The sequence below is a fragment of the Panthera leo genome, chromosome D1 (assembly GCF_018350215.1).
Source record: "Panthera leo isolate Ple1 chromosome D1, P.leo_Ple1_pat1.1, whole genome shotgun sequence".
NCBI classification, from domain to species: domain Eukaryota; kingdom Metazoa; phylum Chordata; class Mammalia; order Carnivora; family Felidae; genus Panthera; species Panthera leo.
The window spans coordinates 3,547,381-3,565,567 of record NC_056688.1 but is presented as its reverse complement, the minus strand read 5'-3'; the positions used below and the strand labels follow the sequence as shown (position 1 = coordinate 3,565,567).

Genomic DNA, 18,187 nt, shown 5'->3' with positions numbered 1-18,187 from the left:
CTAAAAAGGACATCTATGGTTCAGCAGACTAACTGGGAGAGGATTTTATGCCAGAAACACAGAGTTTCAATTCTCAACTGAGCTACTGCACGCTGAGTCGGCTGGTATAAGCCTTACCCTCTATGCCTTCATGTTCTTATCTGTAAGTTGACAACAATAATAGAACTTTAAGAATTGGATATAATGCATATATAACACCCAACCTGCGTCTTACTCAAAGTAGGGATACAAACAGTTACCATTATAATGGCAACAACTTATTGAGGGATTAATTTGTACCAGGAATTTAAGACTCTGTCAGTCCTCTAAGGTGGCCACTTTTGCAAATAAAGAAATTAAATCGTGGAGAGGTTTAGAAACATGATCGGATCATTTGGACAATACATTGAGCTGAAATTTGAACCCAATTTGTGTTCTTAAGCACTAGCCTACCCTTCTCTATTAATTTATTGAAAAACCAGTTAATCAACATGAGTGTTCATCCCCAAAGGATGTAAAACGTGTCTGGCAGGGAGGTGGTACATATATAAACATAGCTGAGTAAACAGTGATATGTGATTTAAGTAATGATCAGGGACAGTATTAAAAAGCTTTCTTGTGGCATGTTTTGAGCTATTTCACCTTGAATAGTATTAACAGTGGGAGTTCAGACCAAAGAGGGAACAAGGAGAGAAGCTTTTAAGAAGAAACATAACTTTGCTTATGTGTCGACCTGATAAGTAAGATTGAGAAGGACTCACCTGTGAGTTGACTTATCACCTCTGGGGTTATCATTTCTGAATCTTCGTGTCCCTCTCTCTGTGGAGGGACGTCATCTAAGGCTTCTTTAACTACTTGAGCCTTGGTTCCACTGCATCTCTGTTCCAGAAGGAGGCCAGTGAAGACTTTCTCAGCAGATGTAATAAATCCGAGAAGAAGAGCAGTGTGCTTCATTTCTTGAGCTTATAAAGTATCTAAGAAGACGTCGCAAAATTTAATTTCTCATCAATGGGGGAAAAATAACAACTGGGGCTTATTTCACTTGTTCCTGGGAAAGCCATTTAGGGTTAATAATACCATCTCAGTTTTACAGATGAAAGAATTGACGTTTAGAAAGTTTATTCAAAGTCACGTGGCTTTGATGCGTTCTTGAACTCCAAACAGATACACTGTCCCCACTTACAGTCTTCAATTTGTCTGAAGAGAGAATGAAGAGAGAAAAATATGTCTGAAGGAGATGAAGGAAATGACAAGCAGAGCAAACATTTTCAATTAGCTCTGGAAGTTTGGCTGTCTTTTTAATTTTTTTTTAGCATTTATTTTAGAGAGAGAGACAGAACACAAGTGGGGTAGGGACAGAGAGAGAGGGAGACACAGAATCTGAAGCACGCTCCAGGCTCTGAGCTGCCAGCACAGAGCCAGATGTGGGGCTCAAACCCATGGACCATGAGATCATGATCTGAGCTGAAGTAGGACACTTAACCGACTGAGCTGTCCAGGCGCCCCCATTCCAGTGACTTTAAAAGGGATATCAAGACCAGGAAGATTTGTAGCTACAGGTGTGTCCACATCTAAATCTGATCAGTTCATCAGGGAATCTATTGCTACATTTCTATTAGACAAGAAGATTCTTCCAATATGTCACTCTGCTTTTTTTCCCCTATGTTGAATAAAATTACCAGCATATCTTTGAAAAAGGGAAGGTCTGATCCAAATCTGGTGAGGGTAGTTTTCCTAGAGTGCAGAATCCTCTTTAGCAGGTGATTAAAAGTACAGTTAGGCTCAATGAAGGGCAGCAGGAAACCAGAGATGAATGTGCAGCTAATGGCTAGTATTGTGGCTCAATTGCCTGATAAAACCACCCAACTGTTTTGCAGAGAGATTTTCTGGGCTCTATGGGTAGGGGGTCTGTCTAAGCATTAGAAAAGAAACAGTAAAGGAAACCAAGGGCCAAACTAGGACCACACAGAAAGGAGCCAGGACACTCTCCCCTGCAGGTGAAACTAAGTCTATACAATTTGCTAGCTGAGAATTAATCAAATGATACTCCACATGATTACTTTTGTCTCCTTTTTCCCCCGAGTATTGCCCACACGTGTTCCCAACTACACAGAAATACCATGGCATCAGAATTATTGCAGAACACACTATTTTCAGATTTCTTTTAGCAATCTAGACCTGCCTTATATTCTCTCTGTTTTGAATCCCTGTTCCAAAAGAGCAACCCCATCACTGCCTGCCAGGAACGAAGCTGGCCTGTCGGCCACTGCTGTCTCCTCGCAGGGCCCAGGCAGTCTGCTAAATGCTTTCAATCTGTCTAAATGAATGTTTTCAGTTTCAGCCGCGACCCTTACACTTCCGTCGTCCCTAAATTTTTCCATTATGTGTTAAAATACTAAGTAAGTGTTCCAGTCTACACCAGGTCACAGGTTCTTTTTAAAGATTCTCCGTGGGAACCTTGTACTTGTTAGTCTTATGTAACATGCTGAGAATGTGTGCAGAGAAATAAATGGACTGAAAGCCTGGCTTAGCATAGTTTCAGGCAGGTCCTAAGACTGGAGTGAATCACACTGTATTAAACACACATACACACCTTTTGTCTTATTCTGTCTCTGTCCCACGATGCTATGGAGAACGCGGCTCCCCAGGTATTTGTCTGGAGTCACAGCTCTGGTCTGCTCACTCTCCTCCTCAGACACTTCAGTGGCCCCACATCGCTTATTGAAGAAAGAAGAAACACTAGGTCCTGTGAGCTGAAGACGTGTTAGCGGTTTAAATAACCTATGTAATCCTCATACACCTGCTGCTCCGTTTTACCAACGGGATGGACGCTGTACCTGTGTCCACATACTTACAGGGAGATGAGTCACACACTTAGCTTTGCAGCATCCATGTTCTGACTCTCTACTCCTTACATTCTCCATTCTTGCCAAAGCAAAACAGGGCTGTGCCTGTATTTTTCACACCACTGACCTTTTGTGTATGTGGATCCTTCTGGCAACCCCTCCCAACCACAACCCTTCTCCTTTCATTTCACATTTGGATCCTATAGTCCCAGCATCTCTTTGTCCACAAAACATTCTCTTATCTCTCTGCCACCCTTGATGCCTTCCCTTAAGCACTTTGTGATATCTTTTTCTTCTGAGTGGCCAAAATAGCATATTTCTACCTCTGCTTAAACAGACTTTCTACCTCTGCTCTTATCATGTGCACATTTTCCTTCTTTCTACAAGACCCTAAGTTCCTGCAGCCTCAGTGCTAAAAAAAAAAAAAAGATCAAAAATGAAGATGAACAACAAAAGAGAAAGAAACATGAAAAGAGGGATGAAGGTAGAATAGTGTATTTTGAGCATACAGTGACATTGTGCAAAGCATAGTCTCATTAATCTGTCTGCTTTGCTTTTAAGAAAAGTAGTAGTGCTATTTTCAGAATAATTGCAGTTTCTTCAACACCTAATACTCATAGGAAAAGTGAAAATAGTTGCCATATAAATACAATTCACTAGGGTAAGTAATGTGTATACATCCCCTCTTACAGATGTATGAGGTCAAAAGTAGTATCAGCCCCGTATAGATGAGGAAGCTGAGGCCAAGAGAAATTATACCCTCGCTCAGTGTCACAGAGCTTCTAGAAGACAAAGTCACAACTACAAACCGACTTGGAAACCCACATAGTCTGTAGACTATGGCTTCCCAGGCTCTTTAGGCCTCGGCAGGGCCACACAGGTCTGCACCATCACCCCAGCGCTGTGACCTCTGTGCAGCTCACCCCACAAGTACCATCTTTCCTGTTGTTCTGGACATCTCTGAAAGCCTCGTCACACCAGATTCACGCCAAGGTAGTGTGTAAAGAATGCTCTCCCTCCCAAGAAGCTTTGAATTCTGAAAGGGACTATAAGGTGAGATCCATGATTAAATGATAGAATGAATATTAGCAATGAGGTCAAGTGATGTTATAGACTTTTAATCTACGATGAGCATGTATTGTACAATAAGAATAGATTAGATGCTCTCTTTGATAAATCAAAACAATGTCCATGCTACTTAATTTTTTTAATGTTTATTTTTGAGAGAGAGAGAGACAGAGCATGAGTGGGGGAGGGACAGAGAGAGAGGGAGACACAGAATCTGAAGCAGGCTCCAGGTTCTGAGCTGTCAGCAAAGAGTCCGACACGGGTTCGAACCCGCGAACCCACATACCGTGAGATCGTAACCTGAGGTGAAGTCAGATGCTTAACTGACTGAGCCACCTAGGTGCTCCATTACTTAAAACACACCTGCTCAACTGTGTATGAATGAATGCCTTGCCTTTGATTTACATAGTCTGAAGCAAGAATATTTGGAAAATTGATAAATTGTTCAGAGGTTTCATATGCTTCATCAGACAGTTTAAATAGAACCTTATACATCCAGTGTGGTGAACTTGAATGTGATTGTTGCTTATAATCCAGAACAAAGGATGGTCTCACTTTGCTGGTGCAGTAAGTGATGCAGTCTTTAGCTTATTCAGATTTTAAAGGCACCAAGCAAATGTCTTACGAAGAATTAACTTCTTTACCCAGTTGCTCAGACACCCAGGTTTTGGAAGCACAGTTCATGTTATGAAAGACAATAGTTCTTGTTGGCATCAGGTAATTAAGTAGATACTTATTTTTTTTTTCCGTGTAAAAATAGCACACTTTGAAATGAGTGTGAAGACCTGGGTAAGATAAATGTCAGAGAGAATGTCAGTTTAGAAAAATGAGATATTTTCTAAAGTATCCAATACAGGAACGAATAGCTGATCATAAAGTTATCACTTGGATTTAGTATTTATTGTGCTCTGTGCAGTTTTCTACTCTGTCTGTCCACACTAGCAGGTTCAATCAACTTGTTAAGTGTGTATATTTGTTTTTATTTCCCATCTCATTCTGATGTTTGTAGCTGTTGCATTTGAAATTATTGCCGGAATGGGTGCAGCAAAACTAACCAATATCCCGGGCTAATTCCTTGAGTTTCAACATGAGACTTGTTTCTTAACATACATTTGTATATCAAGCAATATTTGAACATTTCCTATTTGAAAATCATGGTTATATATGGTGAAGACCAAAAAAGATACTGTATTTCAACAAATTTATGATGCTGTCTCTTTTAAGATGCAACATTATTTTATATGTGATTTAAAAGGAAAAAAATGTTAGGTGCCATTAATCGCAAGATACATCATGATTTCAACGATGTGAAAATGTGAAACCGTGTATTTCAGTGAAATATGATATGTCCTGGTTCCCTAGGAAAATAAATCCCGTGTATAGTTAAGAGAACAGTTAACCTTTAAGAAAGGCATCCTTGCACACTTTTACCACAGAGAATGATAAGATGATAATTGATGTGAAAGAGTAGAGGGGTTAGAAAGCTATTTGAGAAGACTAAATGTGGCTAATTCTTGGAACGATTAAATGCTGTTGGAGAACAGGCAGCTCATCATCAGAGGTACACTTTGGAGGATCTGTCTGGGGTCAACATGAAGAGTAAATTCGGGATGGGGAACTTTGCAGTCAGGAAGATAATGAAAACTCACAAAAGTGAAGTCATGGGGGCCTGATCTTAAGTAAAGGCAACAAGATTAGGCAGAAACTTTGCCATGAGTAAATGAATAGATGTAGACGCTTGTGAATAAAGGGGGGGATGAAATTAGTACAGTGCTATGTGACTCTGAAATTTGGAGTTTGAGTAGATGGAAGTGATAAGACTGAGAACACGATTGTGTAGATTTCGGTGTATTAAGGTGTGGGGAGAACTACTGATGGACCTCCAAGGTCATGTTGGAAATGTGGACTTACAGTACAGAAACAGTCAGGCTTATGTCACTACTTAGGGATCGCAAGAACGGAAGCATGATGTCTTTTCTGCCTCCTCCTCCCTGCAAGCAACAGGTAAAATGCACAGTTTACCCCATGTTCTGACCTCAGATGCTCCAGCCACGGGAGATCATCCACTGTACGTGACCCCAGATATGATATGATATGGTGTATCTCAAGATTTAAGTGTCTATATTCAATTACTAACTCTGGTGGAGAAAATGAACTGATAAACCATAACAGGTGTGTCTTTGGATTGTTAATATTTTTAATGAAAAGAACAAATTCACCCCTATATAATGCAATACAAAAAAAATGCAAGTAGTAGAATACAAAATTTATAAGCAAAACAGTCTTAGGGTTTTAGAGGACTGAGAAATGCCTGTGGCCAAAGAGATCATTTATTCCACCCAAGAAAGTCTTTAAGAGTAGGAGAATTTGAGTTCTACAGTGAACCGCGGTTAACACTATTCAAAAGTAAATATTGTTTATTGTTGGATTTCCTAGCCTTATAAAGCTCAAATCATAAAGAGAATGAGAGAAGAATGAAAACAGTTCATCATGTCACAAGAGTGAAATAACCGTGGCAACCACTCTTCCCGTCCTTTCTTTCATATTGCTTTTTAAAGATGGATTTTACCATATTTATGCTACCTAACTTAATTTTACTACTTACTATTAAGTCTGAAGCATTTCCCCAAGTCAGAGAGAGCAATATTTTCTGTTCACACAATACTCTTTCATATAGAAAATTTATATTTTACCTACACATTGCAACATAATCCCTTATTATTATCACATTTTGATGTTTCTAAATTTCTTTATTGTAAATAATGCCCTGATGGCTTGTCAAATCAGTATCTTACAATAGATTGCTATCAGTCATTGTACTGTGTAAAAGACAAACGATTTGAAAGCTTCTGATAAACACCGTGAAATAGCTTTCTGAATAGATTGTGAACACTATGTAATACTATTTGCTTGTGAGAGTGCCTGCTTCGATGTAGTCTTACTTTGATATTTTTACTTTGGTGATGAATATTTCATGCTTGGAATGAGAAAAAAATTACTTTGTATTTTAAAACTATGAATTTCGTCAATTTGAAAGATTAAGCACTTTACTAATAATTTGTCAGCTATCTGGATTTCCCCTTTTAGATCTTCTGTTTAATACACTTCTATTGAGGTTGATATCTATACACTGGAGTCTAATTTCTTATCCTATGATTTCATTATAGATAAAAATAGTAATCCTTCGTAACATTTCCTTGAAATATGTTTCTGATCATACTGTTTATGGCTATCAGATTATTTAAAATGGAATAAATCAACTCGACCAGCCCTTTGGTGTTTAGTTTCATCCATTTCCCTGAAGCTGTCAAATCCTTCAACATCCAACAATCAAATACAAAATACACAGTTCATTTTATTTTTGAGATAATTTCTTAAACTATTGATCTTTCTGCTTTATTAAAGAACAATGCATAAATTATTAAGCACCATTTATTGAATAACTCCCTTGTCCCTTTTACTTTGTGATTTCTCCTTTAGGACACATATACTCAGGTCTACTGGCCTGCCCGTTCTGTTCCATTTATATTTTTGTCAGCTACATGCCCAAACCAAACTTTATTTCATTGTTTGGGCTTTATAATTTGTTGAGGCTCTCCATCCAAGTTCATCATAAAAACACCTATATTAGCTTTAGTCTTTGTTTAAATATCTCAGTGGGATTTTGGTTTCTTGTCATTTCCCCTGGTCATTACAAATACATTAGTGTCTCACATATTTTGATGGTACTGTAATTGAAATATTTACTCAGTATATCTCCTCCAAATAATTACTGATGGTATGAAGGAAAGTTTCTGAATGTTGCAGATTTATTCTTTAGTTCATAAACTTAGTGACTCTAATTGGTTGAACTAATTATCTTAGTTTTTAAGATGCATAATGTTTTCTCCTTCCCAAAATGGCTTCTTCTTCTTTTTGTCATTGCTTTATTGCATTGACCAGTAATTCCTGAATAGCATTTGAAAAATCATAACAGGAAGTCTTCTTTTTTTATGATTTTAATGAGAAAGCCACTGGGATTTCATTGGTAAGAATGCTGTTGGTTGTTGGTTTCAACTAAGTAGTCGAACATTACTATGAGTATTTATGTTGTAGCTTGAAATTGGTACCTTTTGACCACCTTCACTCCCCTCCCCCATATCTGGACCACCAACCTGATCTCTTTTTCTATGTGTTTAACTTTTTTCTTTTTTTAGAAAATTCCACATATGAGATCATACAATATTTATCTTTCTTTGTCTGACTCATTTCACTTAGCACAGAGCCCTCAAGGTATATTCACGTGATCACATATGCTAGGATTTCCTTCTTTTTATAGTTGAATAGAATTTTTAAAAATATTTTTTAATGTTTATTTATTTTTGAGAGAGAGAGACAGAGAGACAGAGTATGAGTAAGGGAGGGGCAGAGAGATAGAGAGGGAGACACAGAAGCTGAAGCAGGCTCCAGGCTCTGAGCTGTCAGCACAGAGCCTGATGCGGGGCTTGAACGCACAAACCAAGAGCTCATGACCTGAGCTGAAGTTGGATGCTCAACCGACTCAGCCACCCAGGCGCCCTTTGAATAGTATATTATTGTGTACATACACATACTCACATATATTTTCTTTATCCATCATCTGTTGATGGGCACTTATGTTGTTTTTATGTCTTGGCTAGGGTAAATAATACTGCAATAAACATGGAAGTGCAATATGTCTTCAACATACTAATTTTGTTTCCTTTAGATATACACCCAGAAGTGGAGTTGCTCGATCATAGGGTGGTTCTGTTTTTAATTTTTTGAGGAAACTCCATACTGTTTTCCATAGTGGCCTCACCAGTTGACACTCCCAGTAACAGCGCGCAGGGTTCCCTTTTCTCTACTTCTTCTCCAGCATTCATTATCTCTTGTATGTTTGATAGGAGACATTCTAGAAACCATGATGTGATATCTCATTGTGCTTTGGGTTTGCCTTTACCTGATGATCAGCGATATTGAACATGTTTTCATGTGCCTATTGGCTGTTTGAATATCTTCTTTGGAAAAATGTCTATTCAGATCCTTTGCTCATTTTCTAATTGGGCTATTTGTTTTTCTGTTGAGTTGTATAAGTTCTTTACATATTTCAGATATTAACCACTTACCGATATAAGACTTGCAAATATTTTGTCCCATTGAGTATGTTGCTTTTTCATTTAGTTGATGATCTCCCTGCTGTGCTCAAGCTCTAGTTTGATAGTTTTTAATAGTCCCGCTTGTTTACCTTTTGTTTTGTTGCTTGTGTTTTATGTGTCATATCTAAAAAAATCATTGCCAAGATCCATGTATAGAGGCTTTTTACATATGTTTTCTACTAGGAGTTACGTGATGACTGTAGTTAACACTGCTGTATAGTGTATTTAAAAGTTGTACAAAAGTAGATCCTAGAAGTTCTCATCATAAGAAAAAAAATTTTTGTAAACTATATGAGATGATGGGTTATAACTGAACTCACTGCATTAAAAATATTTAACATATTTTTTCTCATGACTCCTTTGTGGTGATATTCAATATAAGTATATTTAATAATATTAAAATATGTATTCATTTCTAAGAAAAATCAAATTCAGTAATTATAAATTATTATGTTAATTTCATCTCTCTGAATCTCTCATTTATAAGCTTTTCATCTATGCCATAAGTGAAAATATTTATTTTATGGCTATTATTTGAGATTTTGATATCAACATTATAGCATATCAGAGCATGAATTATTTAGCTTTTTGCCTATTCCTTTACTTTGGAAACTTATTTCTTTTTTTATGTCAGAAAAGTCAGAAATGTGTGCATTTGAAAAGGTTATCTATAAAAGATTTGAGTCCAAAGCCCTGTGTTCGGAGGATTGCTTTATAGATTTTATTATATTATATTACAATTAGTTTAATATGATTTCCTGGCTACAGACATATTAAATAACATTGAATAAAATGGAGAAAATTCAGAGAAATGAAATAAAATCACCTACATTCTATTTAATCGATATCATCTCTCTCTATCCATCTACTTATCCATCTATTTATGTAAATGAACTCTGTACTTTACATAAAGTTTTCTAATTTACCTTTTACTTTATATCCTTGTAGCAATATTTCCACTTGCAATTGATTTTAGAAGAAATTTGTAGCAATTATTTTAACTTAGCTCTGTATTTGAGATATTTCAATGTTCTTTGTACCTTAAACTTTCACGTCATTACAACCTCAAGATTACATTTTACATTTTGATTTAAATGTGTCCCTAAGTTATCTTTTATTAATGGTATATCAATAGTGTGATTTCTTAGCTCTTGCGTGAATAAAAATATACCTACATCTGAGGCTCGCATACTTTTTTTCGTACTTATGTGCTTCTGTGCTTCTTTAATTTGTTTGCTTCCATAATATATTAATTATCTTCATTTAGTATGTTGCCTGATAAGATAAACATAAACTACATGCTCAAGCTTTTTTCTCTTTGGCTTCAAGACATTGCTTTTGTATGTAGTAGACACTGAATAATTTTTTTTATATAACAGATTAGTATATATCTGGATCTTTCTTTATGTTTCCTTACACAGACACTCCAATTATTTGAGGCCATACCATAATAACCTATTTCTAGAGTAACCCCAAAATTTAGTGTACTGTTCCCTAGAACTGCTACTTTCTTACAACTTTGAAAATAAGTAGACATTTTCTAATATTTTCTTCTTTTTCTTCATTTCTTTAAGTCTGTTCTTTGTCTCAGGCTTTATGCAGTATTTCCTTTCTTGTGAGCTCTGGTTATTTCTTTATCACAACTATCTCTATCAAGAAAGACTGTGTTGGAATTGATTTTCAACCACTCCATTTAGGCACTTCTTCACATATGCAACTGGAGAGTAGGATAATGGGTCCAGTTCCTAGCCCTGCCTCAAATTCATAGCTGGCATTTATCTAGTTGCTTCTCGCACAGCTGAATGCCTCTTGGGTCACTTGTCCTTTGCTTCTCACAAGTTCTCTGGTCATGGACGGTAGAACAGTACAAGGCCATCTGTGGTCTTTCTCCATTAAATGAATTATGTCCTATGCATGAAAATCACAAGTCCTGCATATAACATGCGGAAGTAAACCTTTTTCCTGTCATGACTTTTCATTGAAATGGTAGCCTTTCAATGGATTTAGAAAGACATTGACGTGGTATGTTGAGGAAGAAAGTCTGACAGTTGTGTCTGATATATTCTGCAGGGTTTCTGAAAGATGTAGATTTCTGTTCTTCAACCAAAGGATATATATAGAGTTGGGGAGAGGCTGACAGTCCCCTAGATGCCTCTTTGTCAGTGATAGGAATCTCCCCTTATCTCCAACATCCCCAGGGTATGCCTGAGACCATGGATAGTCCCAAACCTTATACATGCTATGGTTTCCCTCTACACACATACCTATGATAAAGTTTAATTTATAAATTAGGCATGGTAAGAGATTAACAGCAATAACTAATAATAAGATAGAACAATTAACAATATACTACAATAAAAGTTGTGTGAATGTGGTCTCTTTCTCTCCCCCCAAAATATCTTATTGTACTGTACTCATCCGTCTTCTTCTTGTGATGATATGATTGATATGATATGATATATGTATGACATGACATGATATGATTGATATATGATATATGTATGACATGATATGATATGATAAAATGCCTATGTGAAGAGATTAAGTAAGGTGAATAATGTGGACATTGTGATGTGACATTAGACCACTATTTTCTTTTTTTTTTTATTTATTTTTTTATTTTTTAATATATGAAATTTACTGTCAAATTGGTTTCCATACAACACCCAGTGCTCATCCCAAAAGGTGCCCTCCTCAATACCCATCACCCACCCTGCCCTCCCTCCCACCCCCCATCAACCCTCAGTTTGTTCTCAGTTTTTAACAGTCTCTAATGCTTTGGCTCTCTCCCACTCTAACCTCTTTTTTTTTTTTTTTTTTTTTTTTTTTTCCTTCCCCTCCCCCATGGGTTTCTGTTATGTTTCTCAGGATCCACATAAGAGTGAAACCATATGGTATCTGTCTTTCTCTGTATGGCTTATTTCACTTAGCATCACACTCTCCAGTTCCATCCATGTTGCTACAAAAGGCCATATTTCATTTTTTCTCATTGCCACGTAGTATTCCATTGTGTATATAAACCACAATTTCTTTATCCATTCATCAGTTGATGGACATTTAGGCTCTTTCCATAATTTGGCTATTGTTGAGAGTGCCGCTATAAACATTGGGGTACAGGTGCCCCTATGCATCAGTACTCCTGTATCCCTTGGATAAATTCCTAGCAGTGCTATTGCTGGGTCATAGGGTAGGTCTATTTTTAATTTTCTGAGGAACCTCCACACCGTTTTCCAGAGCGGCTGCACCAATTTGCATTCCCACCAACAGTGCAAGAGGGTTCCCGTTTCTCCACATCCTCTCCAGCATCTATAGTCTCCTGATTTCTTCATTTTGGCCACTCTGACTGGCGTGAGGTGGTATCTGAGTGTGGTTTTGATTTGTATTTCCCTGATAAGGAGCGACGTTGAACATCTTTTCATGTGCCTGTTGGCCATCCGGATGTCTTCTTTAGAGAAGTGTCTATTCATGTTTTCTGCCCATTTCTTCACTGGGTTATTTGTTTTTCGGGGGTGGAGTTTGATGAGCTCTTTATAGATTTTGGATACTAGCCCTTTGTCCAATGTGTCATTTGCAAATATCTTTTCCCATTCCGTTGGTTGCCTTTTAGCTTTGTTGGTTGTTTCCTTTGCTGTGCAGAAGCTTTTTATCTTCATAAGGTCCCAGTAATTCACTTTTGCTTTTAATTCCCTTGCCTTTGGGGATGTGCCGAGTAAGAGATTGCTACGGCTGAGGTCAGAGAGGTCTTTTCCTGCTTTCTCCTCTAAGGTTTTGATGGTTTCCTGTCTCACATTCAGGTCCTTTATCCATTTTGAGTTTATTTTTGTGAATGGTGTGAGAAAGTGGTCTAGTTTCAACCTTCTGCATGTTGCTGTCCAGTTCTCCCAGCACCATTTGTTAAAGAGACTGTCTTTTTTCCATTGGATGTTCTTTCCTGCTTTGTCAAAGATGAGTTGGCCATACGTTTGTGGGTCTAGTTCTGGGGTTTCTATTCTATTCCATTGGTCTATGTGTCTGTTTTTATGCCAATACCATGCTGACTTGATGATGACAGCTTTGTAGTAGAGGCTAAAGTCTGGGATTGTGATGCCTCCTGCTTTGGTCTTCTTCTTCAAAATTACTTTGGCTATTCGGGGCCTTTTGTGGTTCCATATGAATTTTAGGATTGCTTGTTCTAGTTTCGAGAAGAATGCTGGTGCAATTTTGATTGGGATTGCATTGAATGTGTAGATAGCTTTGGGTAGTATTGACATTTTGACAATATTTATTCTTCCAATCCATGAGCAGGGAATGTCTTTCCATTTCTTTATATCTTCTTCAATTACCTGCATAAGCTTTCTATAGTTTTCAGCATACAGATCTTTTACATCTTTGGTTAGATTTATCCCTAGGTATTTTATGCTTCTTGGTGCAATTGTGAATGGGATCAGTTTCTTCATTTGTCTTTCTGTTGCTTCATTGTTAGTGTATAAGAATGCAACTGATTTCTGCACATTGATTTTGTATCCTGCAACTTTGCTGAATTCATGTATCAGTTCTAGCAGACTTTTGGTGGAGTCTATTGGATTTTCCATGTATAATATCATGTCATCTGCAAAAAGCGAAAGCTTGACTTCATCTTTGCCAATTTTGATGCCTTTGATTTCCTTTTGTTGTCTGATTGCTGATGCTAGAACTTCCAGCACTATATTAAACAGCAGCGGTGACAGTGGGCATCCCTGTCGTGTTCCTGATCTCAGGGAAAAAGCTCTCAGTTTTTCCCCGTTGAGGATGATGTTAGCTGTGGGCTTTTCATAAATGGCCTTTATGATCTTTAAGTATGTTCCTTCTATCCCGACTTTCTCAAGGGTTTTTATTAAGAAAGGGTGCTGGATTTTGTCAAAGGCCTTTTCTGCATCGATTGACAGGATCATATGGTTCTTCTCTTTTTTTTTGTTAATGTGATGTATCACGTTGATCGATTTGCGAATGTTGAACCAGCCCTGCATCCCAGGAATGAATCCCACTTGATCATGGTGAATAATTCTTTTTATATGCTGTTGAATTCGATTTGCTAGTATCTTATTAAGAATTTTTGCATCCATATTCATCAGGGATATTGGCCTGTAGTTCTCTTTTTTTACTGGGTCTCTGTCTGGTTTAGGAATCAAAGTAATACTGGCTTCATAGAATGAGTCTGGAAGTTTTCCTTCCCTTTCTATTTCTTGGAATAGCTTGAGAAGGATAGGTATTATCTCTGCTTTAAATGTCTGGTAGAACTCCCCTGGGAAGCCATCTGGTCCTGGACTCTTATTTGTTGGGAGATTTTTGATAACCGATTCAATTTCTTCGCTGGTTATGGGTCTGTTCAAGCTTTCTATTTCCTCCTGATTGAGTTTTGGAAGAGTGTGGGTGTTTAGAAATTTGTCCATTTCTTCCAGGTTGTCCAATTTGCTGGCATATAATTTTTCATAGTATTCCCTGATAATTGTTTGTATCTCTGAGGGATTGGTTGTAATCATTCCATTTTCATTCATGATTTTATCTATTTGGGTCATCTCCCTTTTCTTTTTGAGAAGCCTGGCTAGAGGTTTGTCAATTTTGTTTATTTTTTCAAAAAACCAACTCTTGGTTTCGTTGATCTGCTCTACAGTTTTTTTAGATTCTATATTGTTTATTTCTGCTCTGATCTTTATTATTTCTCTTCTTCTGCTGGGTTTAGGCTGCCTTTGCTGTTCTGCTTCTATTTCCTTTAGGTGTGCTGTTAGATTTTGTATTTGGGATTTTTCTTGTTTCTTGAGATAGGCCTGGATTGCAATGTATTTTCCTCTCAGGACTGCCTTCGCTGCATCCCAGAGCGTTTGGATTGTTGTATTTTCATTTTCGTTTGTTTCCATATATGTTTTAATTTCTTCTCTAATTGCCTGGTTGACCCACTCATTCGTTAGTAGGGTGTTCTTTAACCTCCATGCTTTTGGAGGTTTTCCAGACTTTTTCCTGTGGTTGATTTCAAGCTTCATAGCATTGTGGTCTGAAAGTATGCATGGTATAATTTCAATTCTTGTAAACTTATGAAGGGCTGTTTTGTGACCCAGTATATGATCTATCTTGGAGAATGTTCCATGTGCACTCGAGAAGAAAGTATATTCTGTTGCTTTGGGATGCAGAGTTCTAAATATATCTGTCAAGTCCATCTGATCCAATGTATCATTCAGGGCCCTTGTTTCTTTATTGACTGTGTGCCTAGATGATCTATCCATTTCTGTAAGTGGGGTGTTAAAGTCCCCTGCAATGACCACATTCTTATCAATAAGGTTGCTTATGTTTATGAGTAATTGTTTTATATATCTGGGGGCTCGGGTATTTGGCGCATAGACATTTATAATAGTTAGCTCTTCCTGGTGGATAGACCCTGTGATTATTATATAATGCCCTTCTTCATCTCTTGTTACAGCCTTTAATTTAAAGTCTAGTTTGTCTGATATAAGTATGGCTACTCCAGCTTTCTTTTGGCTTCCAGGAGCATGATAAATAGTTCTCCATCCCCTCACTCTCAATCTAAAGGTGTCCTCAGATCTAAAATGAGTCTCTTGTAGACAGCAAATAGATGGGTCTTGTTTTTTTATCCATTCTGATACCCTATGTCTTTTAGTTGGCGCATTTAATCCATTTACATTCAGTGTTATTATAGAAAGATATGGGTTTAGAGTCATTGTGATGACTGTATGTTTTATGCTTGTAGTGATGTCTCTGGTACTTTGTCTCACAGGATCCCCCTTAGGATCTCTTGTAGGGCTGGTTTCGTGGTGACAAATTCCTTCAGTTTTTGTTTGTTTGGGAAGACCTTTATCTCTCCTTCTATTCTAAATGACAGACTTGCTGGATAAAGGATTCTCGGCTGCATATTTTTTCTGTTTAGCACACTGTAGATATCGTGCCAAGCCTTTCTGGCCTGCCAAGTTTCAAAGGAGAGATCAGTCACGAGTCTAGTAGGTCTCCCTTTATATGTGAGGGCACGTTTATCCCTTGCTGCTTTCAGAATTTTCTCTTTATCCTTGTATTTTGCCAGTTTCACTATGATATGTCGTGCAGAAGGTCGATTCAAGTTACGTCTGAAGGGAGTTCTCTGTGCCTCTTGGATTTCAATGCCTTTTTCCTTCCCCAGTTCAGGGAAGTTCTCAGCTATAATTTGTTCAAGTACCCCTTCAGCACCCTTCCCTCTCTCTTCCTCCTCTGGGATACCAATTATGCGTATATTATTTTTTTTTAGTGTATCACTTAGTTCTCTAATTTTCCCCTCATACTCCTGGATTTTTTTATCTCTCTTTCTTTCAGCTTCCTCTTTCTCCATAACTTTATCTTCTAGTTCACCTATTCTCTCCTCTGCCTCTTCAAGCCGAGCCATCGTGGATTCCATTTTGTTTTGCAATTCGTTTAAAGCGTTTTTCAACTCCTCGTGACTGTTCCTTAGTCCCTCTATCTTTGTGGCAAGAGATTCTCTGCTGTCCTGTATACTGTTTTCAAGCCCAGCGATTAATTTTATGACTATTATTCTAAATTCACTTTCTGTTATATTATTTAAATCCTTTTTGATCAGTTCGTTAGCTGTTGTTATTTCCTGGAGATTCTTCTGAGGGGAATTCCTCCGTTTGGTCATTTTGGAGAGTCCCTGGCGTGGTGAGGACCTGCAGTGCACTTCCCCTGTGCTGTGGTGTATAACTGGAGTTAGTGGGCGGGGCCGCAGTCCGACCCGATGTCTGCCCCCAGCCCACTGCTGGGGCCACAGTCAGACTGGTGTGTGCCTTCTCTTCCCCTCTCCTAGGGGCGGGATTCACTGTGGGGTGGCGTGTCCCGTCTGGGCTACTTGCACACTGCCAGGCTTGTGTTGCTGGGGATCTGGCGTATTAGCTGGGGTGGGTAGGCAAGGTGCACGGGGGCTGGAGGGGCAGGCTTAGCTCGCTTCTCCTTAGGTGATCCACTTCAGGAGGAGCCCTGTGGCAGCAGGAGGGAGTCAGATCCGCTGCCGGAGGTTTGGCTCCGCAGAAGCACAGAGTTGGGTGTGTTTGCGCTGCGCGAGCAAGTTCCCTGGCAGGAACTGGTTCCCTTTGGGATTTTGGCTGGGGGATGGGCGGGGGAGATGGCGCTGGCGCCTTTGTTCCCCGCCAAGCTGAGCTCTGCCGTCCGGGGGCTCAGCAGCTCTCCCTCCCTTTGTCCTCCAGCCTTCCCGCTTTCCGAGCAGAGCTGTTAGCTTATGACCTCCCAGACGCTAAGTCGCGCTTGCTGTCGGAACACAGTCTGTCCGGCCCCTCCGCTTTTGCCAGCCAGACTCGGGGGCTCTGCTTGGCCGGCGAGCCGCCCCTCCGCCCCGGCTCCCTCCCGCCAGTCCGTGGAGCGCGCACCGCCTCGCTGCCCTTCCTACCCTCTTCCGTGGGCCTCTCGTCTGCGCTTGACTCCGGAGACTCCCTTCTGCTAATCCTCTGGCGGTTTTCTGGGTTCTTTAGGCAGGTGTAGGTGGAATCTAAGTGATCGGCAGGACGCGCTGTGAGCCCCGCGTCCTCCTACGCCGCCATCTTCCCTCTAGACCACTATTGACCTACAGATATGTCAGAGGGAAGATCATCTGCTTTCAAATGCAATTGACCTCAGGTAACTGAAATCACAGAAAACGACTCAGGGGACTGGCTGCTGTATTCTTCCATTATCACTGACAGGAGATCTTACTTTAGGATTTAATTTCTCAATCTGTCTTGATATTATTGGAAATTGCTTCCAGAACTTTATTAATATCCTCTTGTTTTTATTAGGTTTGATGGTTGTTATATACCCTTTGACTTTTCCTACATTTCTGTAAATATTTTAATAAGAAGTTGGGAGGGAGGAAATTGTGGAATGTTAGCTTACGGTCATCTTTACTTGGATTTCCATCACAGGCAGAGGAAACAATATGAGCTAAGTCAGAAATGTGAGAAAGTGGGGGTATTTCTGTGAAATGCCTAGATTCTAGTTGTTATACAATTTTATCATGGATTGTGAAATGGGGAGCCATGGAAAAATTTTAACCTGAAATTTGGCATTATGAAGCTGTGTTTAATAAAAATGGTCTGAACACAATGGGTAGAATTACTCCAATGAGTCATGGATCACTTATCAACTGCCATGGTT

At 38.8% G+C, this 18,187-nt stretch overlaps 1 long non-coding RNA gene across 1 annotated transcript; it reads right to left on the bottom strand.

The window, feature by feature from the left end:
- Positions 1–1,081: 1,081 nt before the first annotated feature.
- LOC122200843 lies at positions 1,082–2,646 on the bottom strand. The gene is made up of 2 exons (XR_006193951.1): positions 2,573–2,646; positions 1,082–1,176 (listed from the first exon to the last, which is right to left on the bottom strand). It is a non-coding gene; the product is annotated as an uncharacterized LOC122200843 (long non-coding RNA).
- Between the last annotated feature and the right edge of the window lie 15,541 nt (positions 2,647–18,187).